General features: G+C 39.4%; 1 long non-coding RNA gene across 2 annotated transcripts; it reads left to right on the forward strand.

Moving 5' to 3' along the window:
- The first annotated feature begins 49 nt into the window (after nt 1–49).
- On the forward strand, nt 50–25,191 carry LOC146465195 (uncharacterized). 2 transcript variants are annotated; one of them, XR_014868311.1, is made up of 3 exons: nt 50–274; nt 616–657; nt 23,973–25,191. It is a non-coding gene; the product is annotated as an uncharacterized LOC146465195 (long non-coding RNA). The 2 variants fall into 2 exon arrangements; XR_014868310.1 differs by lacking the exon at nt 23,973–25,191 and adding an exon at nt 3,540–4,526.

The following is a 25,191-nucleotide window of genomic DNA, read 5'->3' on the forward strand; positions in this document are numbered from 1 at the left end:
AGGAACAAACCAGAAAATCAAGGGGGGTTCTAGAAATGTACCAGAAACACGCGGGAAGGTTGTATCGAAATGGGGTGGGGAACCTTTGACTCCTAAAATGCCTTCATTTGAGGAGCGTGTTGTACAATTCCTGGTTGGAAGAGGAAGATAAGCCGTTTCAGTTTGATTCTAAAGAATAACAGACGCTGCACGAGGATAAACATGCCCTCCATGGCGTCCATTCTTCAGCGTGGCTCAAGGGAAACTTCGGACGTCGACGGCGACATGTGGCTAGGTAAGACTTGGTTCGTTGATTAGCAACTTTTCTTCGCCACTTTACTCGCAGATTTCATCCGCTAACCTCTCCAAACCGTCATGAACAAAATCTCACTGTATTTTCTTGTCTCATCCACGCATGAATTTATTCAGTTGCGATCAGAAATCGTACTTGCAACCTGGTACGGTCGTTTCGCGACGTCATGAAAACGAACACATCTGCTGTCAGTATCCGAAGGTTCGCCACGAAATCCGTCGTTTTTCAAAGGCACCGTGGGTTTACTTTTCGAAGTATTTAGGTTAATAATATTTTGCGTATTTATCTTACTGCAGCTTCATTGTGTTTTTTTCCAATTTCAGTGAGGAATGCACGAGTCGAGAGGGCTGTCAATAATTTGCAAGGTTAGTTTCCCGTGAGTGTACCTTTTTCTAAGTTTGCGTAAGGTAGGAATTGATAAATTTTTGTAGAAAGCAAAGACTATTTAAGTCCAAAGGCAACACATAAAAGGGTATTGTTATCCACAGTCGATATTTTCATTCTTACGGATTTCCTTCTCGCTCATGGACCAAGTTTCTCACAGGGTTGTGTGAAAATTTCAAAGCGCTGTTGGACAATTTTTGGTACTGTCACGACCTTTGATCATTTCCTGAAGCTGTCAAAATCGCAGGTCACCAAAGCGTAATATAAAAGTTTGTATGGCGTTAAAATTTAATCGAAAACTAGACAGAATATTTCCACAAAAATTGCAATAAAGTCTGAAAAAGCTTACCGGTGTGTTTTGCGGTGTTTTAAATGCTTCTCAGTGCCGTTTTGAGCGGTTTAATTCTCAGCGGCTGGTCCACGTTCATCCCTGTATTATGTTAATGACAAGGTTGGAAACTTGATGTCGAATTTTAATGTAATTTGACCCGTCATTTTAGGAGAGCACTTTGAAAACCTCACTAAAATTTGCTTGAAACTTAAGCACACGCTTACCTGCCTCATTATATGTCAAGAAGGATGATGGGCGGTCCTTGCGGAACAACTGTTTCTCTGAGAAGTTTGTTTATCGAGACACAGGCCTTTGTTGAAAACAAGGTTGATTTCAAATCTAGCGCCATTTTTGCCGTTGACCGAGCGGTATCCCTGGAATGTCATGAGAAACTCATTGTCAAGCCTGGGCACGAGTACTATAATGTGCCTGATGAGGAATCCATGTGAAACCTTGGACACGCAACAAACCACACACACTCCCTCGGCAAAGTGCATGCGTCCCAAATGATACATTCAATCTAGATAGCAGCCTTTCTTGCACCAGATTGTTGATTGCTTAGCCTTGCTTTCATAATGAGGTTCACAGCAACTCGGAAATGGCCTATAAAGGGCGTGTCATTTTTAAACAGTTCTTTATCTGCAAGTCAAATTTTCCTGACAACAAATCTGCCCTCTGGGTCAGCCGATATGCGTTTAAAACTAGAAATAAGCATGGATTAGTACAGTGCGTTCCATCTTTAGTCAAGGAATATTATTTATTGTATGGATTGCCCAGCGATATTCAGGAAAAGGGACTTGGGACTTTAAGGGAAAGTGATCTTGTGGGGTGCTTTCAGGCCGTGTCAAAAACCAGTTGCAAAGTTGAACGCAACAATAAGGTTTAACCCTTTGACTCCTCTCGTGTGTTCCATAGGTTTTGCATAAATTAAATTCTTCCAAGACCGGAAAAATTCACCAAATTGCACAGTAGATAAAGAAATATTGTTGGCTTCCAAAATTAACTGCATATTAAACTGGAATGATTAAACAAATGTTTTCTGATGTAAAATAATGTGGTAACCTATTAATCATTTGCCGAAAAACACACTTGAACGCAAAAATTGCTAAAATTAACGGCATGTTGATGAAGACCTTTGGCATATCAAATTTCAACCCGCTTATGCAATTTGTCCTTGATTATGCATCTTCTCAAACGCATATATGAATTGACAAAGACACAAAAATCAACAAAAAGCTTTTCCAACAAAACATTTTAATGAAATATACAATACACTTGCTATTAGAGGCAAACACCTTTCAGTATTTTTGCGCGTGCAAACACGCACATAAAATTTGAAGACACTCCGTGTTTGTTCAAAGTGATCACTTGCAGTAAATTTGGGCATGTTTGCGATGAAAATTACAGCAGTTACAGAATTCTGGTTCAAATCATCACTTAAACTATTTGTAAAAAGCAAATCAACATCAGAAAACATTTATCGTGTTGTCGCCATTGTCCTTGTCTTCTAAAGTCCGTTTGTAGCCCAAGGTTCGGATTTAATTTTTGAGCCATATTTCGGTAGCAGTGTGGAAATTAAAGAGATCACAACGCGAAACGGCTTTTTCTGTTTTTTAAGGCCTCCAAGTCCTCTTTTTTTTTTTTTTTTGGTAGGTTATTGTTCACGGTTATTCCTTTCCGTTTTGAGCTTAAAACAGATGTACTTGCTTTAAAAGATTAAAAAAACATGTCTTGAAACTTCAGGACCAATTCACGCATGGCACCATTTTGTAATTTTGCTCGGCTCTATGCGGTAGGTTCAGAAGGATCCTTTCACCTAGCTGTAAAATGCCTAAAAATATGTACCAAAGACAGATTCTGATTGTTTTATCATTCTGCTAGCTATTGTGACCTTTTCAGGACGAAAAAAGCCCCAGGAGGGAGGGATAAAGTATTGAGTTTCACACACAGAGCATGCGCATGGCACGGCCGGTTTTGGCCGGTGTAGGAGTCAATGGGTTAATTAATAGCTCAATGTCTTGGTAATGGACTTGATATGATGGCAATGGCAAAAACGAATAGTCGAACAAAATTGAACAAACAAGTTTCTATCCAATAAGAAACTTGCATAACTCAATGTGTTAATGTATTTTGTGGTCTACTTGTAAAAATTGCTTTTTATCAACTTGATAAGTCATCATGTTGTACCAAAATTCAACCTAACAACAATATTTCATATGTTGACATCTTGACATCCAACTTAGTGTACTGTACAACGTTCTTGGTTATATTGCCTACTTCGGAAGAACTTCACCAACTTGATTAGTAAGTGTCATAGGTTAATTTAAGAACTCTTGTGTGAGATCCAAGAAGCAAGGTAATTGTGTCATCTTCTGTTGCTGGTGCGAGTTGGATGGCAGGATCGATAAGTTTAACCTAGGTTGTCGTTGTATTATGGTTATTATGGTCCATTCTCAGCTATATAACTGGGATTTGTGTATTGTGTTGCCTGACCTCCTACTACAGACATGGCCAAGTTTTTGAACTCCATAGCTGGGAAACTTGAAATATTCCACAATCATCTCATCAATTGGCAATGGCCGAAGGGAATTTATTGTTAGAATGTCACAACTCCTTACAAAGAGAGAAGTTGAACTGAAAGGTAGCTGAGTTAACAAATCACAGCTGGTTGTTGTTTACGAAGCAAGGTCGAATTGCAAGGTCTGTTTCCTTAAAAAAAAACTGCAACACAGTTTTCTGATGTTTTGATCAGGAGCTTCAGTCATATTTCCAAGCTAAAGTTCGAATAAATAAATACAATTTTACTTACCTTGGTGAAAAATAGCAGATGGAAAACTTGACTTTGAGCTGGCTGTCGCAAGCAAATTAATCCTTGACCACAGATGTTCTGAGCCTGCAATATTTTGTTCACTAACTTACGTGTGTGCACTTATTACGCGTCACCACTCAATTTTGAGCCTGCAAACACTGGACAGTTGTAGTTGGCTATTACATGGGCCGGAGGCCCTCGCATGGGATCAAGGCGAGTGGTCAGCTAGTCCAACAGGGCACCCAAACCCAGCAAACTGCATGGCATCTAGACGGAAGTGAGTCAACCCGCAGCACTTCACTTAGCCAGCGGGATTCAAAGCTCTCTCATGAAATCAGTTCGAGTGGTCAGCCAGTCCAAGATGGCACCCAAACCCTGAAATCGCACAGCATCCTATAAGAAGCGACACGTGAACCAACCAAGACACGCAACCAAGACAGGAATTGTGTTTTGTAATATACCGACACCCCCCCCCCCCCCATCATTCTGCATGCCAAATTTTTTGTCACCATTTTTAGAATACAATTCCTGCGAATGGGTCTCGCGACAAATAATCACAATGCTGGTATCCCAAACTAAATGGCTTTAATTTGTTCCCAAAGATCACAATCACACTACTGATCAAGCGTCTTGATGCATGTCCTATCTAACTCGCAATACAACACTGATCGTGCAAGGCTAAAAGGGTTCAACGTCCGATATGCTCAATGTAACGCTTTCAATGTAATGCAATGTAATTTATTTATATACATTATTTAAACAGAAATTCCAGTTCAGCGTAGCTGGTTTAAATGGAGATCTGTATAAAATAATTTTAAGCCGACGTACCATATCATGTCATATGTAATATCATCTGCGACAAAACAATGAAAATATGTTTTAACATGTAAATAAAATTAATGCTCTTCACTTGATCTTTTTGTTTTTCAGCAACAAAATGTAGTTTATTGTAACAGCACAAAACTGCTTTACAATAATTACAGTAGTTAAGATTACAAAACATTACAATTGACAATTTACACTATTCTACAGTACTTGCGTTACAATAATTGCTAATCAAACAAAACAAACACGCTAAAAGGAAACAAGATTACATTACGCAACAAGATTACATTCACTTGATCTTGGTTAGGTAAATCTCTCACATTCAATAATACCTTGATTACGTAACAAGTGACAAATTAAAAGTTAAGTCAATACAGAAAAAAAGAAAGCAAAGATCACAAATAATTATTTAACAAGTAGTTAAAAATCAATATTGAGATAAAAAACAACAACTTCCCCCTACCTTAGCTAAGTTTCCTTTTCCACCCAAATTTGATATCAAGATGGTCTCCCTTGTAGCCAATTAAGTTCTTTGTCCTTTCTTCTGTTCTGCTTGCACAAAGCAACAACATTGTCAGGAGCTCGATTGCTCAAGACTGCATGCTCCATCTGTTGAGCGTTAAATGGCAAGCGCAACACACGATCAGGGACATAGGCAGCAGTTTGTTTGCCCTTGTCCGCTAATTCCACAAACTTGCATGGCAGCCTATATTCAGTGCTTCTAAGCTCACCCTTCCAATTTGTGTACAAAAAAAAACCCCCTTCAAAATTGATGAATGGACACACGTTTTTAAGATTCTTTCTCATTGGTGCAAGATGACAATCATCATTCACTTGGCAAGATGGATGACAGCATCTTAAGCAACATTTTGTTGCAAACAAACCCCACTTTTTGTATCCATGGGGTAGTGTTCCACTTCCTGATGGTTTTTACTTCGGAGAAATCCTTTTGAGGAGAACCGTGGTCACTACGTTGATAGGAAAGGCAGTCCTCTTTGTCCTGAAGTGTGATGAACGTCAAACGCCCCTGTCTATGATCAAGGTACTTCTCAAGAACTTGAAGATGTCATTACTTGCCATCAGTTTTTGACACATTGATATAGTTGTGGGACTACTGGTCTTTAACCGCATGCGCTAAATGATTGTTTTCAGAGTCAGAAAAAAAAAACATGTTCAATACCATGACCTTTCAAACCACTTAGATTGGCAAAATTGTTCTACTTTAACAGTTTTTTTTTTGTTGGTGGTGATTTTTGAAGGAAATTAGCAACAGGACTGAAATCTTCAATTCAATAATTCCTGATTTTGGCAACTGGGTTTTGTTCACTGATTTTGAGAGCATGGCCATTACCACGTGCTGTTCAAGAATAATACAACTTCTGGATTGGACCATAGACGAGAAATTTGATACCCTCTGTCAGAGAGAAAAAGATTAAAAAGAAAAAGAATAGATACTTTATTCAGACATTACAGCCATAGGCTAAATTACATCTTGACTAACAATCATAAAAGTGAATAAAATAGAATTAAAAATTATATCGTAAGGTTAAAAATTAACCAAAATGTTCATACATGTACACTGTATGCTAAGCTCCTAACAAAATTCTTCTTTCAACAAACTGTCTTATAAAGGGGGCGAACGAACTTCCTTGAGTTCCTGAGTGAGTAATTGCAATTGTTTCTAGCTGGGAGAAGCTTGTGGAGCCTATGCTGCAGAACTTCAAGCGACAGGAACCTCAAGTGCCAATTCTTAAAATTGTCTACAAGCAGTGTTCTTTAATCTGCAACACCCTGTGGCTCTTCTTGCCTCAGAAAAAGGGTCACTCTGAGAACTTAACAGCTGCAGCTTTGCCACATGCCTTGAAGACATCATAAACTGCCTCCCAAACTTGAATAAGGTCACTCTCCTGGACATCCTGTTCTTAACTGTCTTGCCATTTTATTCCTAGTGAAAAAATTCCCTTAACAGCAAAATTTAGGGGAAAAAAGTAACAATAACAACCTGGTTTAAAACTGATGAGCTGATCAGCAAATCGATTTTGTTGGTGTAAACCGGTGATCAGTAACAAACATATTATGCTTGTTTACAAGACTACAAGAAGACAAAAATGAGCAGAGTTTAAAAATATATGTAAAAGATTGAAAAAAACATGATCACAAAATTACATTTAAATGAAAAAAGTAATAAAAGGAAAAGAAAAATACGGGAACACTACAGCTAACATATACTACATACATGGTCCTTGTTATTGAGATCTAAAAAAAAATAGTTGGACAATTTGCTCTTCAAGGACAGTGAAGTGGGAAGTTCTTAAAGCTCTCTTGGTATACAGTTCCAATCACCAGCTGCAGCACTCTTGAAGCTCAACTGGCCTATTTTTGATCGTGACAAATGGGGCAGGTCATTTCAATTTTCACCAAGAAGGACTTATGAAGTAACCTTATTTCTATGATTTTAAAAAAGGAACAAATTTCTTTTCTAAATATGGAAAATTTGAGCATTCAAGTCCAATATTATTTTGATCAAAGTCTTTACTCTCAAAAGCTGCCAATGTAAGGAAATCTAGTTAACCGAAAAAATTAGAGGTGTGCGCAAACAGCTTTGTCTTCTTCACTGAATCTTTTGAGTCCCAAATGGTTGGTTTTAAAACTGTTTTTGAAGATAACAGAGTTATCAAAGCTGCTCTTAAAATATTTCGGGATTTCATCAACACAGTTCCTTGTTTTTATTTCTCTCAGGTTCACAAAGTTTGTGCATTCAAAATCATAAAGGTATTGCCAGAATGTAAAGGGCAAAACTGGTTTACAATATTCAAAAAGTATTAAAAAACAGTGTCATTAACTGTAGCAGTAATGATCAAGGGAGACATCCATGTATGCTTCTACACTCAGTAGTGTTACTATGCAAATCTGTAAGTTGCTGAGTTGTCTTGGGATATTCAAACTTGGTCTTTGCAGTGGAGATAAATTTGGCTGGTGTCGCCTTCATGGAAGATGGTGGAGTAGGTGTCCGTTACACGTTCAGTCTGACTGATGTTTTCCTGAGCTTTGAGGACTTAGGGAAATGCAGTTGTTTTTCAAATCTATCACAGCATCCTTCTCCAGTAGGAAATCTGGTCCAACCAAGTATTGCTTCGTAAGGAATGTTTTGCATCACATGGAACTGACTGTGGTATGCATCACTGTTTATTTTCACTTGTATATCAGTCTCTCCTAACACAGGTACTCTTTCACCACTGAGTGGACCGAACTAACCCGTTGACTATTTTAGACTATTTTGACACTTATGTCAATCAATTACACTATAGATCCATTAAGTTTCAGAATACAAAATCAAGATACAATCTAATGTCAACACGGATTGATTTACAATAATCATTCTTAGACATTTTCTCAATTTTTGAAGATGTTTTGCAATTTATAACCGTTTTCAGCACTTGCTTCCAGGTGCTTGTCCACCATAGACTTGCAGAGATGATTGATCACAACATTGCATCAGCCTGTCGTCCTTGTGGAAGGTTCCTCGAGGGTATTTTCTTGCTCTATCTTTTGCAGTCAAATTTGGTGGAAGGTGTGATCTTGTCTTTTCAGTCAAAGAAACCGCGGGCTTTTTCACTACAAATTTATCCACAATGACGTTTGTTCTGTATTTGACCAAAGAAGGTGCATTTTGCTGTCAAAATAACTATGCTTTTTGGTTTATTTTTCGCCCACTACTTACAACGTGTGTTTTGTCATCGGTGTGGATATCAGCAATTCTGATTGGCCAACTCAAAGAAAAGAAAATAATATTTGTGTTGTGCCAATAGGCAATTCTTTGAGAATGGCAACTAGTACCATCGCCAGACATGCAAATAAAGAAAAGAATGCATTAAACTTTGATTGTTTACTAAGTCAAAGGTTGCAAAAGTTCTCCAAGTCTTTTTCAAAGGTAAATCATCTTAAAAGACATGTAGATGCAGGACTTTTTCAGATAGTCTTACGGTCCATTTTATGAAATTTGGGAGTTTTTGTGAATTATACAATTGGGTGAGATTTGAGGTTGATTGTGATGATTGTCACTTGATGGTTGATTTCTTCTTGATCTTCTGTGGACAGAGAAATGTTGATTTTAATATGGTCATTGTAAACATGCCTGCAGGGCTTAGGGAACTTGGATTTTACATTAATGTTGGGGAGCTGGTTACCGGCAGATGAGCGTGATAGTGGCATGTTCTGGTGTGGGGGAACTGGTTCCTTGGTTGATAGCTGTGTCTGGGAAAACATGTCCGACAGGGAAAGGTATTAAACACCCCCAAATAAGCTACCCTTTCCCGTGGTATGGGGCCTAATCAGGGTCTTAGTATGTCTAGCTGAACAAGAACCATCAAGACACTGATTCTCTGATTTGCTCTTTGATTAGCTGCAACGCTGTTAGCTGGAGCCTGGCACAAGGTATATCTTGTCTGCATCAGAGATTATTATTCTGCCAAACTTGCTTGTTAAATCATTAAATGTGTGTCAAGAGAGTCCACAGGTCCCTTTTGGTGTGTGGTAACTGCTTGCCAGATAATCCACCGTTGGTTCTTATTAGCAAATCTCTCTGTCAAAGTGTTGTGTAACGTCATGCAATTCCTTTGAACTATCTGCACGCTTCTCATCTTTTTGTATTTCGTTGTCTGTATTGCAATATTAAATGATCTCCTGCTTCTTTTTCACATAAGGTAATTACAAAGAAACAAAGCAATACATTTCTTCCCTTGTAGAATCGTTCGAGTTAGTTACACCCTTCTGTCTGGCATATCTATTTGTCTTTGTCACCAACAAATCCCACAGTTCATCGGTGAACACTGTTCAGGGCCTCTTATTTCAGGGTACTGAATCACCAACCTTTCATTTATTGCACTCCACTGCACAGGTGGGTGTTGCTGGGCAGCTGTTTGTTGTTGATGGCCTCTTCCACTTGATATTTGACGTGATGAGCTGTAGAGGTGCTAGCTTGCTCTCTTTCTTGATCGCTATGTGGCATTTCAGCAAGTGCTGGCTCTGAATTTGTTGCCGATTATTTACCTGAACAACCGGACCAATCTGACCATGAATCATCACTGCTATCTGGCGCTTCAAAGGTTATTTGGTGAATCTCATTCATGTCGCAATATAAGACGCAATTTTTAAAAGGACTCGCAAACACAGACTTGAGGAAAATTGTTCTAATACTGTATGCCAAAAACGTGATGAAAGGAAAAGGAATGTATAAACAGATCATGTAAGAGACACGAAATGGGGCCCTTATGAGCCATTTTTGAGTCAAAACATACACCTTGTTTAGAAGCACAGGAATCAAAGGGTTAGGGGATTGTTCATTTGTTATTATGTACTAATGCTGCTTGGGTATGTTATGAAGTCACAAAATGAGCTGCTTCCAATTGGCTTCCTGAGAGTACAGCCCTGGACTGTAGGTCATGGGTTAAATGGCATTCAACCATCAATTTTTCTTGACTGTCACAAAATCTTGACCTTTCAATACAGGTGAAATCGCAAGTACAAAGCTAGGCACTTGTGTTTGAACAGAGATTAAAACGAATGCATTTGCTTGGTGCATGTTTGGTTACAGTACATCTACACTAGGAACTGATGCTATTAATCACAAGTACCATTCTCATAATATAGGACTGGTTGTAAAATATACCCTGCAACATAGTTCAGATCCAGCTCTCTTAGCTTAAGTCCATTTATGAATAGTACCTTAAGCACTCTTGGCTTGGTTTCCCATCAAGCACAGATACTGTGATCTGTTGCGTTAACTTGTATGTCCTGTTTTTGGAACAACCTCGTTAGCGGTTCTGTGAGGCCTTTGATGTACAGAAGGATTGTAAACCCTCGTGTACATGGCGGGTCAACACATTTAAAAACATTCTCACAAGTACTTCGGTGTAGGAACTGGTCTTTCCTGGTTTATCTTATAGTGAAGCGATAAAAACGGCTTTTATTCTGCCCTTCTTAGACAGACGTGAATCACTATCTGTCAAGCTATTTAATGACATTGTAAGCAAGGAAGATTACAAGCTGGCTAGCCTGCTACCTCCTATGGCCAGCTCTTACGCTCAGTATCAGCTGGATATACTAGGGGCTGACATCCTCCCTGAGATTTTTTCCCCTGCTCAGTTGAGACTTTTTTTCAACGTGAAGAAAACTACTTACAATACCGCCTACAATACGTTACTTATACTACTTACCATACAGTACTTCCTTAGACTACAATTCCTTCCCTACTTTTTAGTTTTTTTTGGTTACACACCTATGTACCTAGTATATCACTATTCAAAACAGGTTTCCGTTTAACCTCTAGTATCTTCCTATTTTTATACTTAGTATTTCGGAAGGTCAAACGAAAAATCGCTATTGCGAAAATTCCTGCTGCAACTACAGTGAATAAGAACCTGAGCTTTAGCGAGGTGGTGATTCACATCGCTTCCGATCACTCACCTGAAAGGTTAGTCCGAATGCCTGAACGAAACTTATCGTAATCTGACTTGAACATGTTTACTAACAAATGAATGACAAACTTAATAAAACAACAACGGAAAGATCACTTACCAACTTGGAGACAAACAGATATGTAAGCAAGAAATGTTTGTCATGACAAGAGCGTACATATATATACTGTAAGCTTATGTGAAAGTCGCCCGAAATGTAAACAACACTTCAGTCCACCGTGACATAAAGTTGCAATGTTCCTTGACTGTAACCGCTCTAATACTTGTGTGATGCTAACAAAATGAAAATATAACCTCTGATTGAGATTAGCCCATGTTCAGTTTCTTAAAGTATTAGAAATATAATGATAAGGATTAAGTGGAATGTGCTGCAAAATGAAAACAAAACGAATTGCTAATTGTGAATGTTTCACCAACGAGTCGACAAAATGATTCAGTCGACAGAAAGTGGTGCCTTAATTTCAAATGTTAATTCCATGACCACACTTCCCTTATACTTGTGTAATGCAGTGTGTAATGCTAATGAAATGAAAGCAGTTCCCTTAGAAGGTTGCAATGGCTGAGATTGTTAACGTCAAACGTCCAAACTTTTTGGAAACAACTTATTTGCTTAAAGCTATTAAAGCGTCACAGTTAGTCTCACAGGTTCATATTACTTGCATGCTAAACCTCAAAACAAAATGATGATGTTCAATGAATATACAAGTGATCATCGCAGTTACGAACACTACTTTAGCAGTAGTAAAAATAAAGCATGAAAAAAATATTGACAATTCAGGCTTGAACGGGATTCGAACTCACTACCTCTGCAATATCAGTGAAGTGCAAACAAAGCCGTCCTACTGTAAGTGACACCACAAATTTATGCTCGCTGGCACGTGCCAAATAAGCAAACACTGTAAACTAAATGCTTGTAAAGAAATAATAAACGGTGCATATTAAGGACTTTTGTAACAAAATCCACTGCTTTAAACGGCAGCAAAGCTTCAAAACTCAGTAGACAGGCAGTTCCAGTCGAAAGCGCTTTCGATCTGTGTGCCAACTGTTGGACACTTTGTTGACGTCTTTACGAAACATCTCACCACTTAGTAAATGTGCAGTTTCTCTGCAGAACAAAAGTCTCTTTAGCAGTGTATCATCCTAAAGCAACATTAACAACAAATAAAGATTTTAAAAGAAATCTAATGACAAAACTTCCTTTCATTGCAAATCATGTGTGCTGAGAAATTGGTAGTCTTGAGAATAAAGCTAGATTATGGACAAAGGCTCCTGTAATTCGTGCTCGCAGCATAAATTATGTGCATGTGTGTAAGTACATGTTATTTATTGGTCATAGACTACATTGTTCCTTTTGGACCTGTTCTCCAAGTCATCAGTTTTTTTGTTGAGGGTGTCTATTTCTTTTCGGTTCGCCTTTTCTGCAAGAGCCCTTTTAATCTCGGTCACATCATGGTCTAAAAGTTAAACTATCTTTCAATTCGCTGACATCTTGAGTAGTTTTTTATTTACTTTTTCCCAAACTCTCTAACTTAAGCAGGGTGGCGTTCAACTTCAACTCTTGTTCATCTTTAATGTGAGCAAGTCGTCCATCTTTGCAAGTACTGTCTCTAACTTTGCTTCGGTATCTGGCATTTCAGGTCGCTGCTTTGCCTTCGACCTTGTCAGTCTAGCAGACATTCCCATGTCAACAATTAATATACTCAAAAGGTTATAATGCGGTCATAGTAAAACTATTAAGGATTATGTTCTTGAAAGGTTCTTGTAGAGAGCTCGGAGCCGCATTTATTTAGCTTGGTATTACCATGCAACTCCATTTAACACTTATCTGGTGCTTCCTCCGAACATTCGCCCAGCCGGGCAGTTTTTTAATCTTCCGTAAGCCTTACAACTCAATCGACAAAAATTTCAGTGGATTTTTCCGTCTAATTGGCTGCCACTAATGTCACAAATTCTCCTTGGGTTGGTAGATAGTCTGAGTTTCCCTCCTCTTTCATATCACTTAGAGCTTCAGCGGAGTCGTGGCTAGACCTCAAGAAGCCACAGAGGCCAAGAGGTCAAGTGCCCTGCTTTTCTTCTGGGCTAGCAGCCGTTTCTTATAATACCACTTCTGCGTCCTCACAGAGTGTTGTATTAACTTGGCAAATAATTCTTGGAGAGAGTAGTCGCGACTTTGAGGCAAGGACAAAAAGTGATCTGCGACGGCTTTTCTCATGTCAATGGTGATCAATTTGACAGAAATGTTTCTCTACCATGGCGAATATGTTTAGCAGTACAGTACGAGCAAGCATAAATCTATGCCACTCCTAGCCTGAAAAAACGCCGGTGTTTTTAGTGACCTCCCATCTTAACCTCCAGCAAAGTTCTTGTAATTCAGAGTACACAACGTTTTTGACCTGGGGTTTCTTGGCTGACTTGTCCACTCAGTCTTTTTGTGATAGATGTTCTAATTGCCTTTGAATTGCTCTGACTTAACACTCAGAAAATCAGAAGATTCTTGACTAGGGCAAGATTCAAGGGGTACTTTATTGGCACTTATGAAACCTGTTATATATCAAGTGCAGGTAAATGCTTTAACACCTCGCTTATCCATCATGTACTTGACAAATTCTTGCACTAATGGGGACCTTAGTAGTGTTTCAAATTATGTCAAGGCTTTTGACACTTTTCATGAACCACAGAATAAGTAGTCTTTCAAACATTTTGTTCAAGGTGCTTCCTTGCAAATGGACCCCCTTCACGGTCTAAATTAGGATCATCCAAATAGAATTGAAGAATTTCGGCCAATTCAGCGTCCAAGCAAAGCAAGATCTCTAATTTAGGTAGATGTTGACTTGTTTTTTAAACCAGTGTCTACAATTGCAAGTAAAGATTGTGCCTTAGAAAATTTGTCCCATGTAGCTGTTTCAGTTGCCAAAGCAGAAGGACCATCAAAATTGCAATATTTCCTGATAGGGGCATCATTATCACTTGTATTGGGCTGAGATTTTGAACTAGATTCCTTCAGCAGAGTGAATTTGATTTCATCGCTGGAAAAATCCAGATCACAAAGGCGTCTGCCTCTAACTGTATTTTGAGCGTGACACTGCCCTGCGCTAGAGTCCGCACTGCCTCGCAAGAAACAGGATGGACTGTTTAATCTCTTCGTCTGCTCTGCGATCCTACTTTGATGGAGGCATGGCTCAGTGCTGTCACCCGCATTTCCTTGGAAGGAACTAGATTTAATGTTTAACCTTTCACTATTATGTACCACTGGCTTTCTCGTGCCGCTTTCAAAATGGCACGGCGGTGTTATGACCAACCAAGTATCAGCATTGCAACGTTTTTTGAAAGAAAGTGGATTTGGTGTCACAACTGCTTTCAAATGTAAATGGTTTATCAAAAAAAAGGAATCGGGCCTTGTTCCCAGCCAAAAGCTAGTAGCAGTCCCTGAAGGTTAAACAAATCTCCTTCGCTAATTGACTTTAAAGGATAAAAATTGGATGGAAGGCGTTCTTGCAAAAACAAATGTTCTTCTGCTTACCATGTATCAGGTTAATACCCAGAAAACGCATTGCAGTACCCAGATGACTGTCCTGGATGGTATGGAATAGTTATGTCCTCTTTTCTAGAAAACTGTGTGGTGTGGTAGGGTGGGGTGAGGATTCAGAAACATTTCATCAAATTCATTGTCCTCTATGAAAGCAAAGATTGGAAATTGCTTATTCCAGGCCAGAGGTGGAGGAGGTGGTGGTGAATAAGTAACTGATTCAAAACGAAACAAATTGGAACCCTGAGGAGCTGGTTGGGAGATTATACTGAGAGATCTTAGTTCAACAATGGGAACAACAATGTCTCATTTTCCCAGTTGCGTATCACAAAAATGAGAGAAGGCAATCCTCGTGGATTCAATACCCGCAACAAAGTAATGGCTTATAAGGGGGTGTCCTGAGCAGTATAATAAATTAAACATTTGGAGGCAAGGAATTTTTCGAGGTTTTTTTTGGCTAAACTGGGACAATCATCTCCATGACGCAAGCTAACAGCGACCGGAAACTACTCCACTTTTTCTTGACAAGTTGTGGCTGGCTTCTCGGTGACAGGCAAACTCAGCTTACCAGGAGAAGTCTAAGATGTCTGTCTGTCTGCACTAGTCTTTCAAGTCACGATCAACAGAACATGCATTGCATGGCGGTGAAAAAACAGAACTTCAAGCACAAAGGTTCTGAAACAGACAGGAATTTGCCCAAACCAGTTGAAACTTTTAGTAATACAACGAACACTCACTTTCGCACTACCTCAGTGAGTAGAAATTTTGAAGCCACAGGCCAAGAGATCAAGTGCCCTGCCTTTCTTCTAGGGTAGGAGCTTTTTGTTATAATACCACTTCTGCATCCTCACAGAATGTTATATTAACTTGGGGAAATGAATCTTGGAGAGAGTAGTGGCCACTTTGAGGCAAGGACAAAAGGTGATCTACGACAGCTTTTCTCATGTCAACGGTGATCAATTTTGATAGAAATGTTTCTGGACCATGGCCGATATATCCAGCACTACAGTAGGAGCAAGCATAAATCCATGCTATCCATGCAATCCTAGCCTGAGAAACGCTGGTGTTTTCAGTGACCTCCCATCTTAACCTCTGGCAAAGTGCTAGTAATTCAGAGTACACAATGTTTTTGACCTGGAGTTTCTTGGCTGACTTGATCACTCGTTTTTTTTTTGGCAATAGACGTTCTAATTGCCTTTGAATTGCTCCGACTTGAGACTCAGAAAATCAGAAGATTCTTGACCAGGGCAAGATTCAAGGGGTACTTTATTGGCACTTATGAAACCTGTTATATATCAACTGCAGGTAAATACTTTGACACCTCGCTTATCCATCATGTACTTGACAAATTCATGCACTAATGGGGGACCTTAGTAGTGTTTCAAAGTGTGTTAAGGCTTTTGACACTTTTCATGAACCGCGGGAATAAGTAAAGTCTTTCAAACATTTTGTTCAAGGTGCTTCCTTGCAAATGGACCCCCTTCACGGTCTAAATTAGGATCATCCAAATAGAATTGGCGAATTTCGGCCAATTCAGCGTCCAAGCAAAGCAAGATCTCTAGTTCAGGTAGATGTTGACTTATTTTCTTTTCAAACCAGTGTCCACAATTGCCAGTACAGATTGTGCCTTAGAAAATTTGTCCCATGTAGCTGTTTCAGTCGCCGAAGCAGAAGGACCATCAAAATCGCAATATTTTCTGATAGGGGCATCATTATCACTTGTATTGGGCTTAGATTTTGAATTAGATTCCTTCAGCAGAGTGAATTTGATTTCATCGCTGGAAAAATCCAGATCACAAAGGTGTCTGCCTCTAACTTTATTTTGAGCGTGACACTGCCCTGCGATAGCGTCCGCACTGCCCGGCAAGAAACAAGATGAACTGTTTAAGCTCTTCGTCTGCTCCGCGATCCTACGTTGAAGGAGGCACAGCTCAGTGCTGTCACCCGCATTTCCTTGGAAGGAACTAGATTTAATGTTTAACCTTTCACTATTATGCACCATCGGCTTTCTCATGCCGGTTTCAAAACAGCACAGCTGTGTTATGACCACCCAAGCATCAGCATTGTAACGTTTTTTGACAGAAAGTGGATTTCGTTGGACAACTGCTTTCAAATGTAAATGGTTATCACGCACAAAAACAGGAATCGGGCCTTATTCCCAGCCAAAAGCTAGTAGCAGTCCCTGAAGGTTAAACAAATCTCCTTCGCTAATTGACTTTAAAGGATAAAAATTGGATGGAAGATGTTCTTGCAAGGACAAATGTTCTTCTGCTTTACCGTCTATCACATTAATACCCAGAAAACGCATTGCAGTACCAAGATGACTGTCCTGGATGGTATAGAATAGTTATGTCCTTGTTCTAGAAAACTGTGTGGTGGGGTGGGGTGAGGATTCAGAAATGTTTCATCAAATTCATAGTCCTCTATAAAAGCAAAAATTGGAAATTGATTATTCAAGGCAGGAGGCAGAGGAGGTGGTGGTGAATAAGTAACTGATTCACAACGAAACAAATTGGAACCCTGAGGAGCTGGTTGGGATATTATACTGAGTGATCTTAGTTCAACAATGGGGACAACAATGTCTCATCTTCCCAGTTGCGTATTAAAAAAAGGAGAGAAGGCAATCCTCGTGGATTCAATACCCGCAACAAGGTAATGGTTTATAAGGGGGTGTCCTGAGCAGTATAACAAATTAAACATTTGGAGGCAAGGAATTTTTCGAGTTTTTTTTTTTGGCTAAACTGGGACAATCATCTGCATGACGCAAGCTAACAGCAGCCAGAAACTACTCCACTTTTTCTTGACAAATTGAGGCTGGCTTCTCGGTGACAGGCAAACTCAGCTTACCAGGAGAAGTCTAAGATGTCTGTCTGCACTAGTCTTTCAAGTCACGATCAACAGGATATGCAATGCATGGCGGTGAAAAAAAGCAGAACTTCAAGAACAAAGGTTCTGAAACAGACAGAAATTCGCCCAAACCAGTTGAAACTTTTACTAATACAATGAACACTCCCTTTCGCACTACCTTAGTAAGTAGAAATTTCGAAGCCACAGAGGCCAAGAAATCAAGTGCCCTGCTTTTCTTCTGGGCAGGGAGCTTTTTGTCATAATACCACTTCTGCATCCCCACAGAATGTTCTATTAACTTGGCAAATGATTCTTGGAGAGAGTAGTCGCCACTTTAAGGCGAGGGCAAAAAGTGATCTACGACAGCTTTTCTCATGTCAACGGTGATCAATTTGACAGAAATGTTTCTGGACCTTGGCGGATATATCCACCAGTACAGTAGGAGCAAGCATAAGCCTGAGAAACGCCGGTGTTTTCAGTGACCTCCCACCTTAACCTCTGGCAAAGTTCTAGTAATTCAAAGTACACAGCGTTTTTGACCTGGGGTTTCTTGGCTAACTTGTCCACTCAGTCTTTTTGTGATAGATGTTCTAATTGCCTTTAAATTTCTCCGACTTAACACTCAAAAGATCAGAAGATTCTTGACTAGGGCAAGATTCAAGGGGTACTTGTTATATAACCTGTTATATATCAACTGCAGGTAACTGCTTTGACACCTCGCTTATCGATCATGTACTTGACAAATTCTTGCACTAATGGGGATCTTTGTAGTGTTTCCAAGTGTGTCGAGACTTTTGACACTTTTCATGAACCATAGGAATAAGTAAAGTCTTTCGAACATTTTGTTTAAGGCGCTCCTTTGCGTCCAAGCAAGGCGAGGTCCCTAATCCAGGTAGATGTTGACTTTTTTTTCTTTTCAAGCCAGTGTCCACAATTGCAAGTACAGACCATTACCTAGAAAATTGGTCGCATGTAGCTGTTTCAGTCGCTGATCCAGTTGCTGAACCAGAAGGACCACCAAAATCGCAATATTTCCTGATAGGGGCATCATTGTCACTTGTATTGGGCTGAGATTTTGAACTACATTCCTTCAGCAGAGTGAATTTGATTTCATTGCAAGAAAAAATCCAGATCACGATGGTGTCTGCCATCATTATTACTGGGCTCTACAGGACAACACAATTGATTGCACAGGTTGTCTTTATCTCTCTCAGAACTTTAACTTGCATTATAGAGTCCAGTGCTATCGTCAGTGTTACTTCCCAAGAAACTGACAGTATTTAAACTACAACTTTGTGCCTCCTGCTCTCTAACAGTATTTTGAGCGTAGCACGGCGCTACGGTAGCGTCCACAATGCCTGGCAAGAAACAAGATGGACTGGGTAAGCTCTTCGTCTGCTCTGCGATCCTTATTTGAAAGAGGCACAGCTCAGTGCTGTCATCCCTATTTCCTTGCAAGGAACTGGATTTAATGTTTAACCTTGCATTATTATGGACCATGGGCTGTCCCATACCACTTTCAAAACGGTACGGCTGTGTTATGACCGCCCAAGTATCAGCATTGAAAGGTCTTTGAAAGAAAGTGGATTTGGTTTGACAACTGCTTTCAAATGTAAATCGATTATCAAAAAGGTATCGGGCCTTGTCCCCAGCCAAAAGCTAGTAGCAGTCCCTGAAGGTGAAAGAAATCTCCTTCGTAACTGATTTTAAAGGATAAAAATTGGATGGAAAGCGTTCTTGCAAGGACAAATGTTTTTCTGCTTTACAGTCTATCAGATAAATACCCAGAAAACGCATTGCAGTACCAGAATGACTGTCCTGGATGGTATAGAATAGTTATGTCCTCGCTTCTAGAAAACTGTAGTAAAGCTCTGTACCCTGCCTTATTGCAGATAGATTTCCCATAGCTACCAACATCTTTTAATCAAAAGAAATGTCACATTAGCCAGAATAATTAAATAGAATAGTTATGTCCTCGCTTCTAGAAAACTGTAGTAAAGCTCTGTACCCTGCCTTATTGCAGATAGATTTCCCATAGCTACCAACATCTTTTAATCAAAAGAAATGTCACATTAGCCAGAATAATTAACAAATAAGAAGAAGAATAAAGGTTGGTTTTGGGTGTTCTTCAATTACTGTGTTGATGTATTCAACAAAAATTGGCTTTTTTTGTTGTAAACTGGGACAATCCTCTGAATGATGTGAGCTAACAGTGGATGTAAACTATTCCAATTTTTCTTGAATGGTTGAAGTCGTTTGGCGAGGGAGGCTGGCTTCTCTGTTAAAGGCAAACTCAGCTTACCAGGGGAAGTCTGAGATGTCTCTCTGTCTGTATCAGTCTCTCAAGTCAAGATCAACAGAACGTGCAATGCATGGCGGTAGAAAAAAGGGAACTTCAAGCACAAAGGTTCTGAAACAGACAGGAATTCGCCCAAATCAGTCAAAACTTTTACTAATGCAATGAACCCTTGCTTTTGCGCGACCTTTGTGAGTAGAAATTGCGAGTGACACAAGAGTTGGTTTGAGTGAGCTTAAACTTTTACTGGATGGATAACCGTAACTTGTTGACAACCTCTGTCAAAGGAAAATATTGCGCATTTATTAAATGTGACTAAACTGCTGCACAAGAAAAGGAACAATTCTATAATTATTTTTCACCCAGACATTGGTCCTTATGCAATAGGAAAACCAAGAGAACGTTTCAAGCCTTGGTTAAATGAACCAAACAAAAATGGCTCCTAAAGGTTTCTCTCATGTTTCTGCATTGTCTTCTGCCACTTACAAATAAAAGTGTCAAACACAAGGTGAATTTTCCTTTTTGCACACATTCACCCCTAGAGGCTAATATTGGCTGTGAAGAAAACAAAGTTCTGGGAAGCTTGTCAAAAATGTATCAATTTGTCTTCATAAAATCTGTCTTTTATAGTTTGCAAATCACTAGTTACACTATGTTCATTCCATAAGCGGAAGCGAGCAATAAAATGACTAAAATGATCAGTTTGAGAAAGGAAAACAATGAAAGGAAAAAATCCAAAAATGAAAGTGCAAAATCTCTTTTACACTGACTTTCCTAATGCCGTTATGCATTTTAACTTACCAACCTATTCAAAAGATAAAAACATACTTTGACTAGCTAAATCGGCAACGGGTTGTTCATCAGCAGTTGAACACTCTCCTGTGGTAAACCCAGCCTTAACTGCAATTTATCAGATCTTAGAGGTACATTTGTCAACCACTGGACGGCCAGTTGGCAGGAAATTGACAAGAGCTGCCAAGCCATTTTCGGCTCTCAGAAGATGAAGGATAAGATGTTTTAGGAGTCCTGATATATACATACGCACATACTTTATTGCAACTCCGTAAAAGGGTTATTCAGTTACAAGAATTATGGAACTGCCTTGCTTTTAAATGCAAATCAAAATAAACTTCGGCCTGTTCTAGTGCATAGAAGCCCCTAGCAGGATTTCCCAAATTTTCTCCATCATAATAATGATAGTCAAATGAAACTATGTCAGTGTTCACACAAGAAAGTTCGTTGGAAACTCTCTTTTGAAGAGACCGGTGAGCAAAACAGTCACTGATTTGTCTACTTGCATTTGCTACCGTTGCAGAGAACGCTGGATGTAATGAAATTTGTAAGGTTCGCCTGGTTCTTTCTCCATTAAGCTCAGCCTTTAGAGAGATAAATGATTGAGAGGGCTAAGTTTATGAACCTAACCCATAATCTCGGGCTGGTAACATTTATGATGAGGGATGCAAAATGAGGGTGGTGTTAATCAAAAACCACGATCAATTGGCTGTCTTGTCGGAGATGAACCGGTGGTTCAGGGTGGGGTGGGGTGAGGATTCAGAAATATTTCATCAAATTCATTGTCCTCTATCAAAGCAAAAATCGGAAGTTCCTTATCCCAGGCGGGAGGTGGAAGGAATGAATGGAAGGGAAGGGAACAAATTGGAACCTTGGGGAGCTGGTTGGGTGATTATATTGAGTGATCTTAGTTCGACAATGAGGGCAACATTCTCTCATTTTTCCAGTTGCGTATCGCAAACATCAGAGAAGGGAATCCTCGTGGATTCAATACCCGCAACAAGATAATGGTTTAGAAGAGGGTGGCCTAAGCAGTATAACAAATTAAACATTTGTAGGGAAGGAATTTTTCGAGGTTTTTTTTGCGAAACTGGGACAATCATCTGCATGACGCAAGCTAACAGCGGCCAGAAACTACTCCACTTTTTCTTGACAAGTTGAGGCTGGTTTCTCGGTTACAGGCAAACTCAGCTTCTACTTCCTCACAGAATGTTATATTAACTTGGCAAATGGTTCTTGGAGAGAGTAGTTCCAAAAGTAATTGCCGTAGCAAAACATTGAGAGAGTTCAAGGACTTCTGTTTTATTTTTACAGTATCTTTACCCCTCAAAGAGCACTTTCCCTCCAGGGGAAGAGTTACCTGTAAACAAATTAAAAAAAAACTCCTTATTCTGTCACAAGCAGTTGTAATATCTAAACATCATAAATGCCAGGAAGGGGGTCGTGATGGATAAGTAACTGATTCAAAATGAAACAAATTGTAACCCTGACGAGGTAGCTGGGAGATATCATATGGAGTGATCTTAGTTTGACAATGGGGGCAACAATCTCTCATTTTCGCATTTGCATATAGGAATCATGAGAGAAGGCAATCCTTGTGGATTCAATACCCCCAACAAGGTAATGGTTTAGAAGATGGTGTCCTGAGCAGTATAACAAATAAAACATTTGGAGGCAAGGAATTGTTGGAGGGTTTTTTTTGCTTAACTGGGGCAATCATCTGCATGACGCAAGCTAACAGCGGCCGGAAACTACTCCAGTTTTTCTTGCGAAATTGAGGCTGGCTTCTCGGTTACGGGCAAACTCAGCTTACCAGGAGAAGTTGAAGATGTCTGTCTGTCTGCATTATTCATTCAAGTGAAGATCAACAAAACATGCAATGCATGGCGGTGAAAAAACAGGACTTCAAGGGCAAAGGTTCTGAAACACAAGAATTCGCCCAAACCAGTGAAAGCTTTTGCTAATACAGTGAACCCTTGCTTTTGCACTCTCTCAGTGAGTCAAAATTTGAAGCAACAGAGGTCAATTGGCCTTCTTTTCTTCTGGGCTAGCAGCTGTTTGTCATAATGCCACTTCGGCGTCCTCACAGAATGTTATATTAACTTGGCAAATGATTCTTGGAGAGAGTAGTTCCAAAAGTAATTGCCGTAGCAAAACATTGAGAGCGTTCGTAGACGTCTGTTTTATTTTTACAGTATCTTTTCCCCTCAAAGATCACTTTCCCTCCAGGGGAAGAGTTACCTGTAAACAAATTTGAAAAAAAATTCCTTATTCTGTCACAAGCAGTTGTAATATCTAAACATCGTAGATGCCATCGTACAAAATGACCGGACGTCATTAGTTATTCATAAATGACTTATCTTACAGTATGTATGCCTGTTCAGGGGCTAATCACACGTTTTTTTTTAGTGGTCGACCTTACATTTTGCGGTAGCTGGAAGCAAAGTTTATCAAACAAATAGTTACAAAAAATATAATAGGCAGAACGTCTAAAAAGTTTTTTTGCAATATATGTTTTAATTGCCTTTGAATTGCTCCGACTTAACACTGAGAAGATCAGAAGATTCTTGAGTAGGGCAAGATTCAAGGGGTACTTTATTAGCACTTTTTAAACCTGTTACATATCAACTGTAGGTAACTGCTTTGACACCTTGCTTATCGATCATCTACTTGACAAATTCTTGCACTAATGGGGAATCTTTGTAGTGTTTTAAACTGTGTCAAGGCTTTTGACACTTTTCATGAACCACAGGAACAAGTAAAGTCTTTCGAACATGTTGTTGAAGGTGCTTCTTTCCAAATGGACCCCCTTTACGGTCTAAATTGAGATCATCCATCTAGAATTGGCGAATTTCGGCCAATTCAGCGTCCAAGCAAGGCAAAGTCTCTAATCCAGGTAGATGTTGACTTGTGTTCTTTTCAAAACAGTGTCCACAATTGTAAGTACAGACCGTTGCCTAGAAAATTTGTTGCATGTAGCTGTTTCAGTCGCTGAACCAGAAGGACCACCAAAATCGCAATATTTCCTGATAGGGGCATCATTATCACTTGTATTGGGCTGAGAGATAACATTTACGATGAGGGATACCAAATGACGGTGGTATTGTTTAAAAAAACAAGATCAATTGGGTGTCTTATCGGAGATAAACCCGGGGTTCAGGGTGGGGTGGGGTGAGGATTCAGAAATATTTCATCAAAGTCTTTGTCCTCTATGAAATCAAAAATGGCAAATTCCTTATCCCAGGCGGGAGGTGGAAGGGGGTCGTGGTGGATAAGTAACTGATTCAAAACGAAACAAATTGGAACCCTGACAAGGTAGTTGGGAGATATTATATGGAGAAATCTTAGTTCGAAAATGGGGACAACAATCTCTCATTTTCGCATTTGCGTATAGGAAACATGAGAGAAGGCAATCCTTGTGGATTCAATACCCCCAACAAGGTAATGGTTTAGAAGATGGTGTCCTGAGCAGTATAACAAATGAAACATTTGGAGGCAAGGAATTTTTCGAAGTTTTTTTTTGCTTAACTGGGGCAATCATCTGCACGACGCAAGCTAACAGCGACCAGAAGCTACTCCACTTTTTCTTGACAAGTTGAGGCTGGCTTGTTGGTTACAGGCAAACTTATTTTACCAGGAGAAGTCTAAGATGTCTGTCTGTCTGTCTGCATTAGTCTTTCAAGTCGAGATCAACAAAACCTGCAATGCATGGCAGTGAAAAAACAGAAATTCAAGCACAAAGGTACTGAAACAGACAGGAATTCGCCCAAACCAGTGAAAACTTTTACTAATACAATGAACCCTTGCTTTTGCACTACCTCAGTGAGTAGAAATTTTGAAGCCACAGAGGTCAAGTGCCCTTCTTTTCATCTGGGCTATCAGCCATTTGTTATAACGCCACTTCTGCGTCCTTACAGAATGTTGTATTAACCTTGCAAATGATTCTTAGAGAGAGTATTTTTAAAAGTAATTACCGTAGCAAAACATAAAGAGAGTCCATGGACGTGTGTTTTATTTTTACAGTATCTTTTCCTCTCAAAGGTCACTCTCTCTCCAGGGGAAGAGTAACCGGTAAACAAATTTTTAAAAAAAAATCGTCGTTATTCCGTCACAAGCAGTTGTAATATCTAAACATTACAGATGCCATCGCACAAAATGACCGGACATCATTATTTACTCATAAAGGGCTAATCTTAGAGTATGTATGCCTGTTCCAGTACTAATCACACACATTTTTTCAGTGGTGAATATTACATTTTGCGTTAGCTAGAAGCAAAGTTTATCAAAGAAATAAGTACAAAAAGTGTAATAGGCAGAACGTCTGAACAGTCTTTTTGCTATATATGTTCTAATTGCCTTTGAATTGCTCCGACTTAACACTCAGAAGATCAGAAGATTCTTGACTAGGGCAAGATTCAAGGGGTACTTTATGTGCACTTATTAAACCTGTTCCGTATCAACTACAGGTAACTGCTTTGACACCTCGCTTATCGATCATGTATTTGACAAATTCTTGCACTAATGGGGGATCTTTTTAGTGCTTCAAATTGTGTCAAGGCTTTTTGACACTTTGCATGAACCACAGGAACAAGTAAAGTCTTTCAAACATGTTG

This window comes from Pavona decussata, unplaced genomic scaffold (genome assembly GCF_977016875.1).
Source record: "Pavona decussata unplaced genomic scaffold, jaPavDecu1.1 SCAFFOLD_156, whole genome shotgun sequence".
Taxonomy (NCBI): domain Eukaryota; kingdom Metazoa; phylum Cnidaria; class Anthozoa; order Scleractinia; family Agariciidae; genus Pavona; species Pavona decussata.